Consider the following 17,686-nt stretch of genomic DNA (forward strand, 5'->3'; position numbering starts at 1 on the left):
TTTCTTAAATTACATACAAATTCATGTAAATTTACAATAAAAATCTGTTATTAAATGTGTGGTTTGTTATATTTAAAGTACATGACCATACTAACAATTTAACATTTTTATTTGTAATTTTAAGGAAAATGTTCTTAGTTTTATATTTATTTGTATTTTTACAATTAAACTGTAATTCCAGACATAAGTTTTTACATCAAACAATGCTTGGACTTTTAAAGCTTGTTTTTCAGGATCAGATTTTGAGTCTTGTTGTGCCACTGGACACATACCTAATTCAGTAATGTAACACAGAAAGACCTTTCAATAAATCTGACAAAAGTCAGGAGTACAGTGAATAGCCCAGGCAAGTATTTTGTAAAGAACCAAAAGTTTTAAATCCCTTACAATATAAGCAACACACTTGAAATTTTTGTCAGTTTTCATTTACCATATGTACATTGAGAATAATTAGCAATAATACTAATATATATATATATATATACACACACACACGCACGCACGCACGCGCACACACACACACACATATATATACATATACACACACACACATATATAAGTATTTTCCTACCATATAATGTCTATTTTATTTTATCAATTTCTATCACCATTATTTAAATTATAATTGTATGTATAGCTGCTTTACAACAATAAAAACTTTTAAAAGTGCTATATAAATCAAAATAAACTAAATGTGTGTGGGCTGACTACAAAAGTGTAAATGTCAGAATAAAGAATAACACAAATAACAGTGAAGTACACCATTTATTTTCTTTACAAACACATGAAAATGCGTATTAAAACATTATTTTGGTGTCTTGATATCAGGGGAAAAAAGTCAAAAACAGAACACACAAAAAGGTATAAAATAAATATTTGTTCCATGGCACGCACACACACACACACATTCTGGTTTCCATGTTTTGTGGGGACATTCCATAAACGTAATGCATTTTATACTGTACAAACTGTATATTCTATTCCCTTCCCCAAACCCTTACCCCAACCATCACAGAAAACTTTCTGCGACCTTAGATTTTCAAGAAACATCATTCCGTTTGATTTATAAGCTTGGTTCCTCATGGGGACCTCACAAATGTCCCCACGAGGTCAAAATTTACTGGTATTCCTATCTTTGTGGGGACATTCGGTCCCCACAACGTGATAATTACCAGGTACACACACATAAACATACTGGAACAAACATCTACATACCGTGTAGCTTCCATTAGCACTCCTGGAACATCACAATTATACATGGATAGACAATGCCAAAAGCACCGCACAATTTGTTAAAGGCGGAGTCCACGATGTTTGAAAAACGCTTTGGAAAAGGAGACGGGCCGACTACCAAAACACACTTATAGGGGCAGTTTCCTGGACAGGGATTAGACTAGTCCTAGACTTAAACACTTTTAAGAGCTCTCCAAACTGAAAACAACTTGCACTGACATATCTTAAAATACATCAGTGCCCTTTATTTTACCTCAAAATGCACACAGATAATGTTTTTAGTAAGGCATGTTTGTTAAAACTAGTTATATTTACTAATTAAACTAAGGCCTAGTCCTGGATTAAGCTAATCCTGGTCCGGGAAACCGCCCCATAGCCAATCAGCAGTAAGGAGCGTGTCTACTAACCGACATCCTTGCCGGGTTGCATATGTGTGTGGCGGGTCTATCAACAGAAGGTCCAGATTCTATTGGGGTAGGGGCGTGTTTGTTTAGGTGATTTCAAATATCAACATTGGCTTTCAAACATCATGGACTCCGCCTTTAATCACCACAAAACATGTGAAGTCAAGCTCCAGATCACGTACTGTAGTATCTGTAAGGAAAGGAAAGAAAAAAATTGTGAGATTGGTTATTTTTCTGTAATCACATTTTAATCAATCAAACATTTCTCAGCCAATCAGAATAAAACATTCAACAGGCCAGTGGTATAAAAAACATTAATTTATAAATATGCATGATTAATTGGTGACCCCAGGTAAATTGTGAAGTGTCATGCAAGATAACCCAGGATTAAACTGACCTAGGGTTTTGAGTGACTGAATGTTTCATATTACTTTCATATTTCACATGAGTGGCATGCCATAATATATGCCACTGTAGCACTCACACACAGACCAAGTTTGACAAGTGAGAAATTCATTACATACGAAACGTTGTCCGTAGATGGCAAGAAGTATTTGAGTAACCGAACTGATTAATATTCACATGCCGGTCAAAAAACACGTGTAACTTAATATGCAAGCTGAAATGCAGCAAACAATTATTACGTGAAACAAACTAACAGTTAGGCTAATACGCTAAATATAAACTAATACGTGATGCACATGGCTAAAATGTGGTTAATATTTAGCGAGCCAACATTATATTTTTAAATATAACGTCAATAAATTGGTTTAATAACTAGAGTATCTTTATCTGTTCTTACCTGTATTTACTCAGTCGCTAACTTGTCGTGGTAACCTTTGGATGCAGACACATGCGCACAAGCGGCTTCTTCTTCTTCTTCTTCTTCTTTTGTTGTTTAAATGGTGGGTGGCAAACCAACTTAAGGTGCATTTACCGCCACCTACTGGATTGGAGTATGGAGCACTCGCACAAGCGGCTCTTCCTGCAGACACATGCGTACTACGTTGTATTGACCCAGTGGCGCAAAAAAAAAAAAAAAAAAAACGTGAAACAAATTCAATTCTTGTAGATTTTTAGCACTTAATTACCACTGTATTTCACAGAACAATCAAACATTAAAATAAATTAAATAAACTTTAATAAGTTGTGCTGTGTTTTTCTGGGTGGGGTTTGGGGGTTCATGTAAAAAGCTTGCACTGGGTGGAAGACAAACTAGTAATTTCTTATATTAGTGAGGACACTAAAGAGATGCTGACTTTCTTTTGGTTTTACTACTTCAGGTTAACCCTTTAATGTATACCTCACCTCGGGTCTTTGACCATGGTTTTACTACACTAAACGGCTACACTAACCATGGTTCTGTGGTTTTAGAAAAACATGGTTGTCAAAACCATGGTTATTTTGTGGTTACCATGGTTTTACTACAGTAACCATGCTTTTTTGGTTTTAAGTTGACTGTAGTAAAACCATGGTTAATTTTCGTAAGGGAAGTCACCATGAGCTCACAAGATACTCACTGTGTGGGTCATGATCTTAATGTGTAAGCACGCTGCACACTCAATGTGTGCTCATATGAAGGTCACAATATGAGATCACTTCACACTCACTGTACTACCCCATAAAGCCCACCATATGCAAGTACCGGCATGTTTTGGTGCTGGTTTGCTGGTGAACACCAGCTAAACCAGCATCAGCACCAGCATTAGCACCAGCTAAACCAGCATCAGCACCAGCATTAGCACCAGCTAAACCAGCACCAAACCAGCATTAGCACCAGCATCCCATGCTGGTCATTCCAGCATGACCAGCATATATTGTGTTTTGGTGCTGGTATGCTGGTGACCACCAGCTAAACCTGGCATAGACCAGCATAATTCCCATGCTGGTCCATGCTGGTTTGATGCTGTTTTTTTCAGCAGGGTGCTCAGAGAGCTAATATGCTAGCTTTTGCTATTGGAAACATGTCACTATTTAATTGCAACTGATATCGGGCAAAATAAAAGAAAAAGTAAAAAAGACATGAATTTCTCTCTGCATGAACCCATCCACTGCAAGTCATGAACACACAAAAACCACACACACAGATATGCACATCCAACACAGGGCAACTATCACTGCAACACCCCAACACTTCAATAACTTAGCTGTGGGATTGAACAAATAATCTCTGAGTTACAAAGTCTGACTCGCTATAACCACTAGGCCACAAAGTTAGTGTACATTGTAACAATAGTATGAGTGACCTCACATTGGTCACGATGTGAGTTCATGGTCCAACTGTGCTCTCATTCCATGGTCATAATAATGTAAGGTCACGGCACACTCACTTTGTCATAGCAGGACAACACACATATGTCTGGAAAACGTAGGTCCAAGAGTAGAAAGTCACCCTTCTTACCTGTAATTTTAAGAAATATAGGAATGATCATAGGCTCAAAATTTAGGACACTTTCTACACAGCATTTTATACAGCCCTGTGCATGGCGTGTATATACCATATAAAATGTCAACAACAAGGTTATGGCATCAAGAAGCCTACAAATAAAGATTCTAGAAAGCACAGATTTTAAGTAAAAGTGACCAGGATTGACAGATATGTGTTTAAGCATTGTGGCCTAGTGGTTAGAGAATCAGACTTGTTTGCAACCCAGAGGATGTTGGTTTGATTTCCACAGCTGGAAGGAAGTGATTGCAGTGTCTGGGTGATGCAGCGACACCTGCCCCGTGCATGTGTGTGTTCATGACCTGTTAAGGGTTCACTGTATGATTTGCAAATAAATGCCGACATCCCAGTGACCTGCTTTTCAAATAGCAAATGCTAGCATATCAGCTCTCCGAGCAACATCTTGATGGTACTTTGTAAATTGTGCCTGCTCACAGTGAGTGTGTCATGATCTCACATTGTGAACATAACATAGTAGTTGCGGCCAGTGACTTCTTTTTTTGAGGGCGCAAAATGCAAAGTTTGTCACATGTATGCAGCCGTCATGTGTGTGGCTCGTCATTTCAAAATATGTGTTTGGCGCGTCATGTAAACTTGTGTGCATCACGCGGGATGTCAAAATACAAGCCTGCTGCAGATGCTTTGAAGGGGTTTATAATAAAAGACACTCGCATTTGTCAGATACTCACTTAATCTCATGTGTAATCAGAGTTTACTGTTAAGTTAGTATCTTGTGAGTATTTTGTGAACGTGAGCTTCTCTTGTATCATAAAAACTTTTGATGCGTGTGCAGCAGGCATGTATTTTGTCAAGACACGTGATGCACATGGTTCACATGATGCAATGTACACACATATTTTGAAATGACAAGCAACACACATAACACTCCGAATACATATTTTGAATTTATGCACCTCGGAAGAGAGGTCAGTGTACTGTGAGTGCAACAATGTGAGGTCACTCAGGCTATTGTCACAATTTGAGGTTACTGCACACTCACTGTGCGCTCATACTATGGCCCTGAGGTGAGGTCACAGCACACTCAGTGTCCGCTCAAATCATATTACGACACACTTGCTGTTGCCATACTATGGTCAATGTGAGGTCATGGCACACTCATTGTGCACTGAACTCAACATTTTGAATTCACAAAGAGCTTGCACATAACTCACAAGATGAGAATGTCACAGTATGAAAATGATGTGATTTTACTGTGATTATCGCGTGATCTCACATGTTGACTGGGTACAGTACAGTGTTTAAGTCACTATGTCTATAGTGAGGGATATCTCGCATGTGTGTGCCTTTACAAAACTCAACCATGGTTACTGTAGTTAAACCATGGTTAGTGTAGTTTTGCTAATAGTAATCAATATACCAAAAAAAGAGAATACTACACTTTTACAACAACAAAAAATGTTAATTTTCATGAGGGGGTGTGTGCATCTGTACAGTAGGGAAAGAAGTGAGAGTTTTACTGTAGTGTTTGTGCATGGTGCATGTTCCTCTCACATAGGCCTAACATGTTTACAGTTCAGCCTCTGTCCAAAGCCACATTAATTTTTATTCAACTTTCATTTATGGACAGTAGACAGCAGTGATTTGTTCGTTAGCAATTCTTTCAGTTACTGATGTAAGCAGAGTGTGTATGTATTGGCCATATGTCTACTTAGACATGTCATTTGTAACTTCAACATCTCCCACCTCTTGCATACAAAAAAGACATTTAGGACTTTTAAAATATACCATGGGTGCATTGCCTTCTTAACAATATATATACACACGCACGCACGGTTTTTTGTAGTCACATAATACTTTAAAAATAACTATTGCGATGGTTGCACTATTATTACGCTATTGGGTGTCTCGCCTTGTTGTTATTAGCCCTGATTGGTTGTTTTGACCGTCATCCAGATCTCTGGCCTATGACAATTCAGCGCGCACTTTTCAACATTTCAAACTCCTGCAGCCGGTAGTATTTGCTGATGCTGCTGGAGGGAGGAGTTCACTCTGCAGAACTGCAGCAGTACATCGGTTGGTCCACTACTGATTTTTACTATAATTGGTTACCTCTATCGGGTATTTTTTTATTCGGTTGAACTTAAGTTAGAAAACATAATATGGACAAAGACTTTTACCAACGGGTACCGGACATATGGAAAACTGCAGCAGTTAAATACCTTTTACTTTACCATGTTTCTAATGACGCATAAAGAAAGTGTTCAAGTAAGATGCTAACCGCGATTAGCCCGAGAACGATAACGTTATTTGCAAATATCAATGTAAGAACCGCTAATGTAATGTGTGTTGTTAGTCGTTATTAGGTCAAGCTCACATAACGTGATGTCTGAAATTGATGAGACGTTTATAGTAACGTTAAGGCTTCTTGTCGTGTTTTGTTTTCTTGTAACTACGCTAATAAAACCTTTGGTTAACAAGCTAAATGTTTCGCAGTTATACATGTTGTTCCAAGGTAGTTATATGAAGCATTTGACACGCTCTGTAGCTGATGTTGATAATATATAAGCAGAAGTTTCGTCGAAGTTTTTAAGTAAACTCTAAAATCAATCTGCGACCGTAAAATCCTGACGTACTTTCCGTATTATGATTATCAGTGATACTAGTGCGTTTATTTTGAAGCATAAATAGTAATGTATATTTGGAATGTGTAAATTGATCACTGGGCTCTGTAGAAGATTATACAATCCTGTTTTTTCTAGGATCTACTGTGGATCGCTGGGACTTAAGTCAAAATGAGACCGAGAATGTGTTTTATCTCAAGCTGGTGAGTAACGTTTCAATTTTGAAAGTCCACATCCCATTAAATAAAATGACTAATATTGTTTTTGTGTGCGTTTCCCCCTCAAGCTCCAGAGAAGTCTCCTACCACGCCATACATAAGGTATTAATTTTATCCTAATATATAAAGACTGCGTTCGCATATTATTGGAAATTATTGACAAATACTACAACAACGTTGCCAAAAACGTTGGCAAGCGCTCACAATTGGTGTCTGCCTAGCGTTTTTAACAGCATTTACATGCTTCTGCACGATTGTGACTTCATGAGCAACGTCACTCTAGAATTTTTATGACACAATCCTAGACTTCATCTTCTCATCAAATTTCCTGTTCAGTCAAATGCTCTTTAGTTATATGGTGAAGTGTCCTGCCCCCTAAATTGCACAGAACATGATATCACACGCACATGAGATAAGACATACATTTACTAGTTCTTAGCATGAAGTAGGGGATAGGAATGATTCAGACAGTGTAAATATGCTTTCCATTGGGGTGAATGAAGTCTGCCACTACAATGCACAAACATACAGGGTGCTCCGGTCCAGCGTGACAGCACAGAGTGGATCATATGTAGGAGTCTCTGCCAAAAACAGTTTGGAGGAGATCAAACATCACAATCAGTTAGACGGCCTTAACATTATAAACAGCAGTAATGAGTAGAAGAGAAACACTGCTGCATACACACCAACAAAATTTACATATCACTGTTATCATTGTTTTTATTCTGTAATAACACTTTATATCTTAATTGTGATTTTATTTTAATACAACTGTGGCGCTCACAAGCTGTGAAATGCGACTTTGCTGGACTGTGCCATAAACACTATTGATCATTTAAAAAATAGGGAAGGTCTTCTCGACAGTTCGGTTGTGATTTTCTGTTTCAGTTAAAATGACCTCCACATAAAATAATGCTACATGTTCCAAGAGGGCAGGGTGCTTCAGTGTTAAAAAAGAGCATTTGATCGGAAAGAAAATTTGATGAAGAAGCTAAAGTGTAAGCTGACCCTAATTCATGTGTTCCTTATACCACATACATGTGGGGAACATGGGACATTTGATGATGGTAGATAAAAAATATATTTTGTACGTTCTACCATTTTTAATAATAATAATAGTAACTTCTCAGAAATGTATTATACAGCATGCTCGTCTTGAAAAGGTGATACATTTTGGCTTAAACATGTTTTTAAATTCCATTTTCCAACAGTGATAACTGCTAAAGATGAAACACATTAATTCTTTCTTTTTTCTTTTAGATCAACATTGAAGCATTGTTTACAGTAAGAATAGGCACCAACAGAAAGACAAATCCAACACTAGTAAGTATTAACTGGCAAATATAAAACCAGCTTTATCAATTTTAAGGCATAGTGTAGAGAAATAAAAATTATCGTGCCATCCCTGATGTATCTGACTTTCTTTTGTTAGGGAAGCACATTTTATTTTACAAAAAATACTAATTTGTGGGTCTACATAATGTTATAAAAATGTTTATCATTATTCTATCTCTATATTAAAGGAAAACACCACAGTTTGTCAATATTTTACTATGTTCTTACCTCAACTTAGACTAATTAATACATCCCTATATTTTTCAATGCGGGCATCACTAGTTTACACTGCCAGAATGTTTCAGTGTCAAATTTGGTTAAAAATGTTAATAAAAAATAATCTTGTTTAAAGGAAAGGTACAATACTTTTCAGTGAATTATATTGTGTTCTTTTTTATCCCCTAGATGCACCAAGGATCAAGGTGATTTTTGGCAGCTTGGAGAATTTTTCTTTATCTGTCACATCTGGTACAGAATCTCTGACATTTTGGTATTTGTAATGTTTATTTTATTATATTTGTATACTTATGCTAGATATTAATATACTTGTATAGTTACTGTATGTTTCTGAATTAAAAGATAGCCCCAGGTAAAAATGTAAAACTGATATAATACTGATATTGAAAATACAAGCTAAAATGGCACAATTTGTTGCTTTCTCCACCTGTTTCACAAATGAAAACATTTTATATGCACAGATTCACTTGCCGGAACTGTACAGATTTTTCTTGTTTAATTTCAGGCCAATCTGTATTGTAGACACAACGTTTGTTATATGAATGCCCCATCTGAAGGGAACTGCCTTGAAAAAAATATTAATGGCATTTTCTTTTCGTCTTATCTCTGTATAGACCATGGTTCCTCCCATCTTGCCCTGGAGAGCCGGTGCCCTGCAGAGTTAGCTTCAACCTTAAGGGAAGACACCACAGGTTTTTCAATATTTTTTATGTTATCACCTCAACTTAGACAAATCAATACAAATCCTTTTTTTCGATGTGTGCACTTTTGGTCTTTGTGCAGCGCGTCGTGAATGTGTTGGCATTTACCCAAGCCCAATTCATTCCTTAGGAACAAAACAAAAGTTTTATTTTGTGCCACCACACTTACTCGTGTAACTACTCATGTAACAGTCTTTAAATAGGAAAAAACATGGAAGTGTTTGGTGGCTTTTAAATTAATCCCTGTTTGGATCCTAAGGAATTAATGGGGCTGGGCTGGATGCTGGCGCATTCACGACGCGCTGTGCGGGGATTGGAAGTGCATGCATTGAAAAAAGATAAGTATGTATTAATTGATCTAGGTTGAGGTGGGGACATGGTAAAGTATTGAAAGACTGTGTGTCTTCTTTAATCAAACATACCTGAGGTAGATGGGTTTGATCAGGGTTGATGCTAAACTCTGCAGGGCAGCGGTTCTCCAGGGTAGGATTTGAGGAACCCTGTTATAGACGGTTTCAGCGACAGTAACATACATAAACGCTTTTGTGGCCCAAACCTAACTTCCGGGAGATTTCCGTGTAGAACCAATATAGGAAAAAACTGAAATTCTGTCATAATTTGCTCACTCTCATTTTGTTGCAAACCTGTATGGATTTCTTTGTTCTGATGAACACAAAGGAAGATATTTTGAGGAATGTTTTTAACCAAACCGTTCATAAGCCCCATTCACTTCCATAATATTATTTTTTCCTACTGTGGAAGTGAATGGGGCTCATGATTAGGGCTGTGACGGTTGTCATAACCACACACAACGACGGTGGTGAAGTGCGACCCACGATGGTAAAGTGGGACCCGCGATGGTGTGCACGTCACAAACAAATTAATTACAATCTTGCACAGCAAAACTTCCTTTTTTTCAAAGCATGTAGGTGCTCCAGAGCATCTGTCATTGCTAAGTAACCTAAGCATTGCTTGACGTTGTGACGAGCACCCACCGGCGGAAAAAGAAACTGGCGCCTGTGAACAAGCATGTTCGTTAAGAAATGTATATCTGATCATTGTTTAAATTTTTATTTTTTAAAATACAGTGGGGAAGGTGGGTGTTTGACACATCAGCATTTTTGTCGGTAGGGGGATTTCTAAGTGATATAGCCAGATGTGGCCATCGAGCCGGGTGTTGAGTTCATACAAAGAAATCAGAACATTTAAGTATACACGTTGAGTCATGGTGGATGGGGCGAAATGACACAGGGAATAAGTATTGAACACACATATTTAATACTTTATAGAAAAGCCTTTGTTGGTGATTACAGCTTCTAGTTGTTGTATGGAGAGACCAGTCGTCTTCATTGCTCAGGAGTGATTCTGGCTCATTCTTCCATACAAATGGTCTTTAAATCTTGAAGGTTCATTGGGCCTCTTTTATGAACTTTGATCTTTAGTTCTCTCCATAGATTTTCTATGGGATTTGTATCAGGTGATTGACTGACCACTTCATTGTTTCCTTGGCCTTGTGTGTGGGATCATTGTCTTGCTGAAATGTCCACCCTCTTTTCATTTTTAGCTTTCTGGTAGATGGCAGCAGATTTTTATCCAGAATGTCCCGGTACATTTCTCTATTCATCCTGCCTTCAATAATATGAAGTCTGCCAGTACCCCTTGCTGAAAAGCAGCCCCAAACCATTATGGTTCCACCCCCAAACTTAACTGTTTGTATGGTGTTCTTGGGGTGGTGGGCAGTGCCATTTCTTCTTCAAACATGGTGTGTAGAATGACTGCCTAAAAGTTAAATTTTGCTTTCATCTGACCATACTATAGTCTCCCAATAATCCACAGGCTTCTCCAAATGCTCTTTCGCAAACTTTAACCGAGCCTCAACATGCTTTTTGTTCAGCAATGGAGTCTTGCGTTGTGAGCGTGCATGGATGCCATGGCGGTTCAGTGCATTGCTTATAGTTTAGACCTTGATGCGAGGTCTTCCTGAAGTTCTGCCCGAGTGGTTCTTGGCTCATGGAGAACTCTCCTGATTATTCTTTGCACTCCTTGGACAGGGATCTTACTTGGAGGACCTGATTGTAGCCGGTTTATGGTGAAGTGATGCTCTTACCATTTCTGGATAATGGCCCCCACAGTGCTCACAGGAACATTCAGCATTCTGGAAATGCGCCTATAACCATTCCCATCAAAATGCTTTTCAACAATAAGATTACGAGGATCTTGAGAAAGTTCTTTGCTTTTACCCATCATGAAGTCTTTCCTGTGTGCCTCCTGGGTAATGAGAAGCATTTATAGGCCATCAGTTGTGTTCAATGCTTGTTCCCTGTGGCATTTCGCTTTGTTTATTGTGAATCAACTTGTAAGTGTTCCTTTGTATGAGTTCGGTGTTTGGCTTGATGGCTACATCTGGTAGAAATTTTGTGTCAATAGCCCACTTGGAAGTCCCCTTGCTGGTGAGGGTGCTGATGTGTCAAATACTTATTTTCCCCGCTGTATATGTATGCATTATATATATATAAGACAATATGCATCAATGTATATCATGCATCAATATAACGCCCCCCCCCCCCCACACACACACATTCTAGGAACACCACGGTGATCATGATCCGTTTGGTTACAAACATTCAAAATATCTTCTCGTGTTCATCATAACAAAGAAATTTATAACAGGTAGCAACATGAGAGAGAGAGAGTAAATGATGACAGAACTTTCATTTTTGGGTGAACTATTTCTTTAACTTACTGTAATTTCACAAACCTGAAGTCAGACCATTCGTTTTTTATTTTGAAATTATAGAACAATTGTAATTATGATTTTACATTATAGAACAAACAAACAAACCAAATTTAAAACAAAACTTCACCTGATGCTACAAGTATGTTGCATCTTTGATCATTGTGTTTAAAATACACTTGTTGCCTCTAATTTCAAATAGCTTCAAATTGTTTTAAGGCCATTTAAGTCGGTTTACAAGTAAATAAACATCTTATTTATGTACTTTTTCTGTTGCCTAAAGAAAAAGAATCTGCCAATTTGCTTTACTAATTTATCACAAATTATATACATCATCATTACACAATAGTAACCATGCAGTCACAAAATGTCCTGGCTAATGTTCAACCCGGTATTGGGTCAAAAATGGGACGAAACAACCTAGCATTTTGGTTTGAACCTGCCAGGCATAGGTTAAATTCCAACCCAACGGTTTGGGTTTGTCCCTTTTTGATCCAACACTTGTTTGACAGAAACCCATCATTTTTTGTATTATATAGAATAGATAAATTATTTCATCCTTTACTTATGGGGGCTGTTTATAAAGAATTGGTTAATAATGCAAATTTACATCTGTGATAGAATCTGTAGTTGTGTGAAACAGTGAAAGTGTTATCTTGTTAATGTGTCTGTTTTGTACTACTTCAGTATGTTTAGAATATTTAACAGTAGCCATAAAGCTTACATTTTAGGAGAATTTGATGTATGATTTTAGAAATATGATTTTAACAGTAAAATGTTTCATCTATTTCATGTAAGATTTGTAATTCTTTTACTGAATCATTCGTTACATTTTATACATTTAGCGATGTTTGAGATGTTACACTGTATATTCACAGTTTTTTTACACACTTAAAATCCTTAATAAATCTTTTTAATTTACTATCTTGAGCATGTCTTGACAATTTATTCAATGTGTTTGACCAAAAGAATCTGGGGAAAATCAGTAAATTAACATTATTTTTCTGCAGAACGTTTAGTGCTGTCACTTTTTTAAAGGTGTTTGATCATAATAATCTGGGAAAACTCTGTAAAATAACAATATTTCTCTGCAGAACTTTTTAGTGCTGTCACTTTTTTAAAGGTGTTTGATCATAATAATCTGGGAAAACTCTGTAAAATAACAGTATTTCTCTGCAGAACTTTTTAGTGCTGTCACTTTTTTAAAGGTATTTGATCATAATAATCTGGGGAAAATCCGTAAAATAACAGTATTTCTCTGCAAAACTCTCAGTGCTATCAGTTTATTAAAGGTGTTTGATCATAATAATCTGGGAAAACTCTGTAAAATAACAGTATTTCTCTGCAAAACTCTCAGCGCTGTCAGTTTATTAAAGGTGTTTGACCATAATAATCTGGTAAAAATCCGTAAAATAACAGTATTTCTCTGCAAAACTCTCAGCGCTGTCAGTTTATTAAAGGTGTTTGACCATAATAATCTGGTGAAAATCTGTAAAATAACAGTATTTCTCTGCAAAACTCTCAGCGCTGTCAGTTTATTAAAGGTGTTTGACCATAATAATCTGGTGAAAATCTGTAAAATAACAGTATTTCTCTGCAAAACTCTCAGCGCTGTCAGTTTATTAAAGGTGTTTGACCATAATAATCTGGTGAAAATCTGTAAAATAACAGTATTTCTCTGCAAAACTCTCAGCGCTGTCAGTTTATTAAAGGTGTTTGACCATAATAATCTGGTGAAAATCCGTAAAATAACAGTATTTCTCTGCAAAACTCTCAGCGCTGTCAGTTTATTAAAGGTGTTTAACCATAATAATCTGGGGAAAATCCGTAAAATAACAGTATTTCTCTGCAAAACTCTCAGCGCTGTCAGTTTATTAAAGGTGTTTAACCATAATAATCTGGGGAAAATCCGTAAAATAACAGTATTTCTCTGCAGAACTTTTAAAGAAAAAATCTGTAAATTAATTGTTTTTGATCTTTTTTGGAATTAAGAAATTTTACTTTAATTTTACGGTTTTTGTTTGGCAGCCGTAGCTGCCAGTCATTTGACCGTTTTTTTACGAAATTTTTTTTTACAGTGCACTCTCTGTCTGTGTCTGTCTGTCTCTGGTTCTCTCTTGTTTACCTCTCTTCTTCTTCTCATTGGTGGACAGAAGGTTTTCTGTGTTGAAATAAGGTTGTTTCAATGCTTTTATTCCAAACAATGCTTTTTCAGAAGATCATTTTTTATCCTGGTTTTCATCTGTTTATTTTTACTTCAAGTCACTTCTGTCTGCATTTGTATTCACATCTGTCTATGAACACAGAGTTTGCAAAATGTAATACCTGCCCTGTAATCTGTATATTGTTAGGGCATATAGATATTGTGTTTGTTCTTCTACTGTACAACGTTGTTCAGCCGAGACTGTCCTCCAAAAATACAACCCCATAGGTCATTTGTGCAAGCAGCTTATTACAACCTATATTGTAAGGATGAGTTTGGACTATAAGTGATTGCTTTACACTGATATATTTTAAGATATGTAAGTACAAGCTGTCCAAAGATTTATATGATCGTTAATCATTGTTTTGTTTCAAGATGGAAACCAATCATTTTTTTGTACGGTATGTTTGTAAAAACTACTAAATCAGTTCCATTCAGTTTTCGCAATTTAAAAAAATTGTTTTAGCGACAGTAATTTTTTGAAATTTGGGAAAAAATTGTGATTTTTCTAACTGGGAGACCATAAATGCTTAAAATTAAAATTAGTAAGATCTCAAGTAAATAATAAAATAAGTACAGAGAAACAAATAAAAATAGAAAAAATAAGTACAAAGTCAACATGCATATAAACAGAACTTTAAAGGATTAGTACGTTTTTTTTTTTTAAAAATCCAGATAATTTACTCACCACCATGTGATCCAAAATGTTGATGTCTTTCTTTGTTCAGTCGAGAAGAAATTATGTTTTTTGAGGAAAACATTCCAGGATTTTTCTCATTTTAATAGATTTTAATGGACCCCAACACTTAACACTTAACTCAACACTTAACAGTTTCAAAGGACTCTAAACGATTTCAAACGAGGCATTAAGGTCTTATCTAGCCAAACGACTGTCATTTTCTACACAAAAAAAATAAAAAATATGCACTTTTAAACACAACTTGTCGTTTATCTCCGGTCCTGTGATGCGCCAGCGCGACCTCAGCAATACAGCATCACGTCAAGAGGTCACAGATGATGTTTGCGAAACTACGCCCCAGTGTTTACATTTGTAGAGAAAGAGGACCGTTCCTACGTTGTTGTATGTCAACTGATACTAATTAATGTCTTTGTGTCAGTTTATTGGTTAAAATGGTCCGCAAATGTGCGTTTCATATGTAACCCGTGAACTTTCGACGTCATTACGCAATTACGTGAGGTCGCACTGGCATGTCACACACCCGGAAGAAGAAGAGAAGTTGTGGTTTAAAAATGCATATTTTTTATTTTTCGTGTAAACAATCGTTTCGCTAGATAAGACCCTTAAGCCTCATTTGAAGTCCTTTGAAACTGCAATTTTAAATTGCATTAAACTGTTAAGTGTTGGGGTCCATTAGGGTCCATTAAAATGAGAGAAATCCTGGAATGTTTTCCTCGGAAGACATAATTTCTTCTCGACTGAGCGGGGAGGGACATCGGCATTTTGGATGGCATGGTGATGAGTAAATTATCTGGATTTTTTTTAGGAGAATGGACTAATCTTTTAATGAGGTAATGTTTGTTTTTTGATAAACACTGACAGCTGTCGCTTTAAAACCCTATATAGTAAAGCATGGATCCAATAAACACACAACCAAAACAACCTTTTCCCAAAACTATGCGTTATATTACCGTCTTTGTGTATCTGTTATTGCCGATGGACATTTTGACCTGTGTGTACTTTATGTGTGCGTTTAAGTGCAAAGGACTGCACGCATGCGCACGTGTGCCAGTTTCATTTGCGGTGCGGATGTGGGTCGGGAATCAATAAGCACGGGCGGACTACAGGTCTAAAACTCAAGACTATTTTGACTCAATTCCATACACACCGATAGACAGCTGTTTTTAAACTTTCCTGTGCTTATTTGTGTTCACGGTCTGTACTAATAAAAGTTTCTAATTACAGCAAAATTTGCAGGTTCGAGTCAAATGGGTCGGATAGGTTACGCAGTTAAATTAATGCTGCTTTAGTCTAACATGGTGTTCAGTTAATTATGGGTTTGTCCCGTGCAAGACTCTGAATTGTGTGGTCATGAGATTTAACTACTGGGTGCAGGGTTGCTGCCGGGTGCATGCTATAAGATGTGCATGTGCGTTAGTAAAATAAAGCCAAAATTGTTCACAAAGTTGTCTTAATGACAGAATATTTGATAATTGTATTTATTTTTACGATAGAATTTAAATTTTTGCAATTATTTTGCAATGAAATGAAATTATGCACGATCACAAAAAAATGACATTTTGTTGATTTTGCGTTGGGTTCTGCGATTGCGAAAAACTGGAGGGACTGTAAAATGTCCTAATGTAACTAAGGTCTAGTCCTGGCTTGATCTAAATCCTGTCAGTGAAACTAGTCAGCTCACTAAATAAAAATATTAGAACATTTTATTTATTAATGATAGAATTTACATTTTTGCGATTATTTTGCAATGAAATGAGAAATTATGCACGATCACAAAAAAATGACATTTTGTTGATTTTGCGTTGGGTTCTGCGATCGCAAAAAACTGGAGGGACTGTAAAATGTCGTAATGTAACTAAGGTCTAGTCCTGGCTTGATCTAAATCCTGTCCGGGATACTAGTCAGCTCACTAAATAAAAATATTAGATTATTTTATTTATTTATTTGATAGAATTAAATTTTTTGCAATTATTTTGCGATGAAATGAGAAATTATGCACGAAATTGAAGTTTAGTTGATTTTGCGTTTGGTTCTGCGATTGCGAAAAACTGGAGGGACTGTAAAATGTCCTAATGTAACTAAGGTCTAGTCCTGGCTTGATCTAAATCCTGTCAGTGAAACTAGTCAGCTCACTAAATAAAAATATTAGAACATTTTATTTATTAATGATAGAATTTAAATTTTTGCAATTATTTTGCAATGAAATGAGAAATTATGCACGATCACAAAAAAATGACATTTTGTTGATTTTGCATTGTGTTTTGCGATCGCAAAAAACTGGAGGGACTGTAAAATGTCCTAATGTAACTTAAGTCTAGTCCTGGCTTGATCTAAATCCTGTCTGGGATACTAGTCAGCTCACTAAATAAAAATATTAGATATTTTTATTTATTTTTTTGATAGAATTTAATTTTTTGCAATTATTTTGCGATGAAATGAGAAATTATGCATGAAATTGAAATTTTGTTGATTTTGCGTTGGGTTTTGCGATTGCGAAAAACTGGAGGGACTGTAAAATGTCCTAAAGTAACTAAGGTCTAGTCCTGGCTTGATCTAAATCCTGTCAGTGAAACTAGTCAGCTCACTAAATAAAAATATTAGAACATTTTATTTATTAATGATAGAATTTAGATTTTTGCGATTATTTTGCAATGAAATGAGAAATTATGAACGATCACAAAAAATGACAATTTGTTGATTTTGCGTTGGGTTCTGCGATCGCGAAAAACTGGAGGGATTGTGTCCTAATGTAACTTAAGTCCAATCCTGGCTTGATCTAAATCGTGTCTGGGAAACTAGTCAGCTCACTAAATAAAAATATTAGATAATTTTTTTTTGTTGATAGAATTTTAATATTTTGCAATTATTTTGCGATGAAATGAGAAATTATGCA

The 17,686-nt window shown here is 36.3% G+C and overlaps 2 protein-coding genes and 2 long non-coding RNA genes across 6 annotated transcripts in view; 2 read left to right on the forward strand and 2 right to left on the reverse strand.

Moving 5' to 3' along the window:
- elp4 (elongator acetyltransferase complex subunit 4) overlaps positions 1-17,686 on the forward strand; it is a 96,637-nt gene that overhangs the window by 68,065 nt on the left and 10,886 nt on the right. The gene's annotated exons all lie outside the window — the stretch shown is intronic.
- The window catches only part of LOC129418477 (E3 ubiquitin-protein ligase TRIM39-like), a 124,689-nt gene that overhangs the window by 26,363 nt on the left and 80,640 nt on the right, over positions 1-17,686 (reverse strand). The window lies entirely within an intron of this gene.
- Positions 747-2,433, reverse strand: LOC141353183 (uncharacterized). Its single transcript, XR_012360206.1, has 2 exons — positions 2,035-2,433; positions 747-1,827 (listed from the first exon to the last, which is right to left on the reverse strand). It is a non-coding gene; the product is annotated as an uncharacterized lncRNA (long non-coding RNA).
- Positions 6,406-12,687, forward strand: LOC129447085 (uncharacterized). 2 transcript variants are annotated; one of them, XR_012360027.1, is made up of 5 exons: positions 6,406-6,556; positions 6,804-6,868; positions 6,952-6,985; positions 8,144-8,206; positions 8,624-12,687. It is a non-coding gene; the product is annotated as an uncharacterized lncRNA (long non-coding RNA). The 2 variants fall into 2 exon arrangements; XR_008645370.2 differs by lacking the exon at positions 6,406-6,556 and having other exon boundaries at positions 6,618-6,868.

Source organism: Misgurnus anguillicaudatus, chromosome 21, assembly GCF_027580225.2.
Source record: "Misgurnus anguillicaudatus chromosome 21, ASM2758022v2, whole genome shotgun sequence".
In the NCBI taxonomy this organism is placed as follows: Eukaryota; Metazoa; Chordata; class Actinopteri; order Cypriniformes; family Cobitidae; genus Misgurnus; species Misgurnus anguillicaudatus.